This window comes from Chiloscyllium plagiosum, unplaced genomic scaffold (assembly GCF_037043375.1).
Source record: "Chiloscyllium plagiosum isolate Xiang-an unplaced genomic scaffold, Cpla_swu_hap1 HiC_scaffold_3, whole genome shotgun sequence".
NCBI classification, from domain to species: Eukaryota; Metazoa; Chordata; class Chondrichthyes; order Orectolobiformes; family Hemiscylliidae; genus Chiloscyllium; species Chiloscyllium plagiosum.
Window position 1 is genome coordinate 41,644,912 of NW_028270141.1, and position 6,000 is coordinate 41,650,911.

General features: G+C 39.8%; 1 pseudogene; it reads left to right on the plus strand.

Annotated features, from left to right (window-relative positions):
* LOC148150573 (cilia- and flagella-associated protein HOATZ-like) overlaps window positions 1-4,947 on the plus strand; it is a 45,354-nt pseudogene extending 40,407 nt beyond the window's left edge.
* The last annotated feature ends 1,053 nt before the right edge of the window (window positions 4,948-6,000 follow it).

A 6,000-nucleotide genomic window follows, 5' to 3' on the forward strand; every position in this document is an offset into this window, starting at 1 on the left:
CAATCAAAGGTCACGGTCAAAAGTACCAGTGACATGGGTGGAAAGAGGTACTGCAGGATAGGTTAGATTTAGCCCAGGATTTTACATTCTAACATCATTAGGTTGGGAAGGGGAACTGTACAAGTTGGTGAAAGTTGAAGCTAGCTTGACACAGAGATGGGAAGTTGAACTTAGATTCAGCAAAAAAAAACAGAAACAAGACTGGAAATGGAAGGCAGAAAATTAGCAAGTACAATGGAAGGTTTGAAAATATGGTAACAGTGCAGTTATTCTCTGATCAATGGTACATCTTTAATTACCAGAAATCTGGTGAATAAAGCAGATTAGATGAATGATCATATGGGCTATTGGATTTGTGGTATCATACCTATTACTGAAATGTGGTTAGAAGATCCGTTTTGATAGTTCGATATTCTTGATTACAGGCTTTTCAAATGAGAAAAAAAGATTATAATGAGGAGTCACAATATGTTAAAGAAACAATTACAGCTGAGCAGAGATGATAATCTACAAGGACATCAAATTAGGCAACTGAGCTGAACTAAAGAACAAAAAATTGAGGTAATCAAACATCTGATTGATTAGCAGTCAACAAATAACAATAAATTACAGAGAAATATAGAAACAATAGGCTCATGATAGAAAGGGATTTTCAGAAACCAGTTTTTCAAGCACTTCATAGTCATTCTGAGTTTATAATTTTAAAGACAAAGTGCATTTTACAATAAAAGCAGGTAGTTCCAAAGAAAAAGCTGTACTTGTCAGAACGGGTGCCGCCAGTTCTATAGAGAACAGGCAAAACAACCGAAAGCAGGAACATTTGATGGATTCAAAGTGGTCAGATTCTCAATGGCACAAAAAAACGATAATTATTTGTTTATTTATTTTTATATTATTCACTCCAGATACGTCACAGTTCCAGTAAGTAATATTACAGCGCCTCCACGACGAGAAAGTCGTAATTACATTATGAGAAGTTTATTTCTGCAGTTTCCATTAAGGTGGAACTGACGGTAACAGTTCGATTAGAATGTGTATATAAATTGGATTTTTAATGTTGTGCATAGGCAAACTGCCCATTTAATGACATTAATAAACTCTCAATAAATTCGGCAGTAATGCACTCCAAAATATTGCATAAGGTCTCTGGCAGAATGAACTGTCATAGCTTCACTGTAAACAGTCATGTTTATAATAATCAGCAGAACTATAAGAACTGGCAGTACTAAAGGGTGCAGCAGCCAGACTCACGAGGTATTAGGTCAAAGATAGTACAGGATTCAGAAGTTCGGTCATATCTGTGCGCACTTCTAACACCTGCCACTAGAGGGCGAGACCGAGCTACAAATAATAAAGTAGCACCCACTTTAAATTTGCTCTTTCGTTTCAATAGCGTGCAGGTTTTCCACAGCCAACACTATGGTTCTGATTAAAAATTTATACCATTACAGAGACAAACCAGTTCCATCTCATTTGCACAGACCAGCTACTCTGGTAGTATCCAATACGAGCATATCTCGTTTCCGATGAAAGGATAACCCAAAATGACCTCCTTAAACTCCAATTTATTCAATGTTTAGTTGCCCATGTCCTGTCCAAAACCAATTACAATCCATCCATTCGCTCAATCCTTGATAATCTACTTTGACTCACAATCAGAATTTGCTCCACCTTTGAATTCTTTATTGGCTTTGTCTCAACTTTAATCTCCACCTTTATATTCCCTTTACTACATTCCAACGTCCTTTTTGCACAACCTCCCTCATCTAGCCCGGGCACAGTGGTAGCATTCTCACCCCTTAGAGGATTTTACCTTGAAATCCCACTCCAGAAATTGGATCAAATAATCCAGATTAACAGTCCTGGTGCAGTACTGAGTCAGTGCTGCTTTGTCAGACTTGTCACATCAATTGTTGCTCTGAGGCCCTACTTGACCTATCTATGTAAAAGATCCTATTGAAAAAGAGCAAGGGAATTCTCAACCCCCAGTTTTATCTCTTTGTCAACTCTGAAAAAACAACCTGGAGAGAAAGGTGAGAATGACTGGTATGGATATATGAGTCATTGGGCCAAGTGTGGTTCTGTTGGGAAAAATTGAAATCAGTGCAAATCTGGAAAACCTTTCCACTAGTTGGAATTGTACGTACACAAAGGAAGATGCTTACAGTTAAAAGTCAATCATTTCAGTTCTGACATCACTGCAGAAGTTTCTCAGGGTAGTGTCTCAGGCCAAAATGTCTTCAGTTGCTTCATCAATTACCTTCACTCAATCATAAGCTCAGGATTGGAGATGTTTGCTGATGATTGCACAATGGTCAGCAATATTTGTGACACCTCTGGTACTTAAGCAATCAGTGCTCATGTGGAGCCAGAGCTGATAAGTCGCAAGTAAGATTTGTAGCATACAAGTGCAAGGCAATGATCATTCCAGCAAGAGAAAATTTATCCATCTCCCCTTAACATTCAATGACATTACCATCACTGAATGTCCCACTATTGACATCCTAGAAGTTACCACTAACCAGAAAGTGAACTGGACTGGCCATATAAATACAGTGGTTTCCCTATGCCTGGACATTGTGGAGAAGCCTGAGGCTAGCGTTGAGCTGGAGCCAGGCCTGGAGGTTAATGCCCGCTCCAGTTATGCAGTGTTTATTGGCTCCTCAGCTGAGGATGTGGCCTGCACTCAAGTGTTTTGAAGCTCCCTTACCCTGCAGCCACTGTTCAAGTCCCATCTGGTGGCTGGGGACATCAAACAATCACTCAAGGTGACCCAGGCAGTTCAATGCTGTCATTGTCAATCCACACAGGGGAAGACACCAAATCTAAACTATCCTAACTGAAGCTCACATATAGTGGAAAGCAGATGGAAAGGCAGGGTTATTGGATAAGGCAAAGAAACAAGAAGAAATATTGGAGTTAATCAATAAACAGAGGGAGGAAAAAGAGGGAAGTAAATGGCATATATGGACAGCTGGGATTGAGTGAATCACTCAAGCAGTATAAGGGCAGTAGGAGTATACTCAAGAGGGAAATCAGGAGGACAAAACATGTAATAACTTTGGTCAATAGAGTTAATGAGAATCCAAAGAGAGTCCACAAATACACTAAGGGCAAAAGAGTAACTAGGGAGAGATTAGGGTCCCTTGAAGATCAGGAATGCTGTCTATGTGTCGAACTGTAGGAGATGGCTGAGATATGAGGTGAGTATTCATGTCAATATTTACTGTGGAGAAGGATATGGAAGCTAAGTAACTTGGAGAAATAAGCAGTGATATCTTGAAAAGTATCCATTTTACAGAGGAGGTATTTGACATTTAAAATACATAGCTGTGGATAAATCCCTGGGACCTGATCAGGTGTATCCCAGAACTTTGTGCAAAGCTACGGACGTGATTGCTGAGCCCCTTATATTATTGATAGTCACGGGTGAGGTGCTGAAGACTGAAGGGTGGCTAAAATGGTGCCACTATTTAGGAAAGGTGGGGAGGAAAAGCTGGAAATTATAGACCAGTACGCCTGACATCAGAGGTGGGTAAGTTGTTGGAGGGGATTCTGAGGGACAGGATTTACATGTATTTGTAAAGGGAAGGACTGATTATCTTTGTGCTGTGGGAAATTATGTCTCACCAACTTGATTAAGTTTTTTGAAGAAGTGACAAAGAAGATCGGTGAAGGCAGAGCAGTGGATATTGTCTATGTGGACTTCAAAAGGCATTCAACAAGGTTCTGTGTAGTAGAAGGTTTACAAGGTGAGATCACATTGAATCCAGGGAGAGTTAGCCATTTGGATACAAAATTGGCTTGAAGGTAGGAGACAGAGGGTGGTGGTGGAGGGTTGCCTTTCAAACTGGAGGCCTATGACCGCATGATGTGCCACAAGGTCGGTGCTGGATCCACTCATTTTGCCATTTATATAAATGATTTGGATATGAATATAGGGGGAATGGTTAATAAGTTGCAGGTGATGCCAAATTTGTGTTGTAGTAGACAGCGAAAAAGGTTACAACGGGACCTTGATCAGATGGATCAAGGAGTGACAGATAGAGTTGAATTGTGATAATGTGAGGTGTTCCATTTTTGGAAGGCAAATTAGGGCAAGATTTATACATTTAATGATAACGTCCTGGAGAGTGTTGCCGAACAAAGAGACCTTGGGTTGCAGGTTCATTGTTCCTTGAAGATGGAGTCACAGATAGACAGGGTAGTGAAGAAGGCAATTGGTACATTTGCTTTTATTGGTCAATGCATTGAGTATAGGAGTTGAGATACATTGGTTAAACCACTTTTGGAATACTGCCTTGTTAAGCTTGAAAGGGTCTCTCTAGGAAAGATGTTGCTAAGCTTGAAAGGGTGTAGAAAAGATATACAAGAATATTGCTCGGGTTGGAGTGTTTGAGCTACAGGGAGAGGCTGAATAGGATGGGGTCATTTTCCCTGCAGCGTTGGAGGCTGAGGGTGACCTTATAGAGTTTTATAAAACCATGATAGGAATGGATAGGGTGAATAGCCAAGGTCTTTTTCTCACGGTAAGGGAGTCCAAAACTAAAGGCGTAGGTTTAGGCTGACAAGGGAAAGCAATATAAGGAGCAACTTTTTCATGCAGAGGTTGGTGCATGTGTGGAATGAGCTGTCAAAGGAAGTGGAGGAGGCTGGTTCAATTACAATGTTTAAAAGGCACTTGGGTAGGCACATGAATAGGAAGGGTTTAGATGAATATGGGCCAAATGTTGGTAAATGGGACTATATTAATTTAGGATATCTGATCAGCATGGATGATTTGGGCTGAAGAGTCTGTTGTACAACTCTATGACTCTTATATGGAAAACACTGTTGGTTCTTCTGTACAAAACAAAAGAAATAACATAATCTCCACTAATGCCTGCATGCCCAGAGATCAGCAATGAGGATCAGGAGAGTTATTAGGCCCTAAGACAGTTTGACTGAATGTTCAGCAAATCTTTCAGAAACAAAGAGATGTCTAAGAGAGGACAATTACATAATTGGTTTCAGTAATACTGCATTTTCTTTCAGATGTAAAAATAAATACTGTTTGAAAGCAGCAGATCAGAAATTGGGAACTTCACAGTGAATAACTCACTTCATGACTCCTTTATTTACATTATTTACAAGGCAAAAATCAGAAATTTGCAGAAAAGTATCTACTTTCTTCAATATGTGCAATTCAGCAATAAGGAGCGATATGGTGGTAATTTCACTGGACTGATAATCTAGAGGCTGAGACTAATAGTTTGGGGATGTGAGATTGAATCTCGTCACAATGATGGTGGAATTTAAATTCAATGAATTGAAAGCTCGTCTCAGTAATAATGCTAAAAAAAACTATGTGATGCATTAATGTCACTCTTACCATATCTGGCCTACATGTGACTTTAGTCTCACAGCACAGTGGTTGATTGTAATTGCCCTCTGATGTGGTCTAACAAGCCACTCAGTTCAAAGGCAATTAAGTTTGGGCAACAAATGCTGGTCCTGCCAACACTGCCTAAATGCCAAGAGAGAATAAAAAATAACAATCAAGAAGCTTAACATCATATTGGATAAAACCGTCCATTTTAATAAGCACCCCATTCACATTTAACATTGCACACTCATTCCTTTCAACATAAATGGCAAATGGTAGGATGTGTACTAGTTACAAGATAAAGCACAGGAACTTGCCAAGGCTCCTTTAACATCATCTTTCAAACCCGTACTTCTATGACTTAGGGCAGTAAGGGTAGTAGATGCCATCAGATGGAACGTCCTCTCTAAGCTGCACATTAACATTGCTGGGAATCATGTTGCTGAGCTTTCATGGTCATTAGATAAATCTCCTGAAACTACCTTTCTAAAATTGGAAAAGCCATACTAGCTGCTCACTACCTTCTCAAGGTCAATAAGGGTTGGTAACAAATGTTCACCCAGACAGTAAACATTTCCTGTGAGAGGAAATAAGAAGCTGCATTGTAATTTCTGTGAACTGGTTGTGTGCAAATT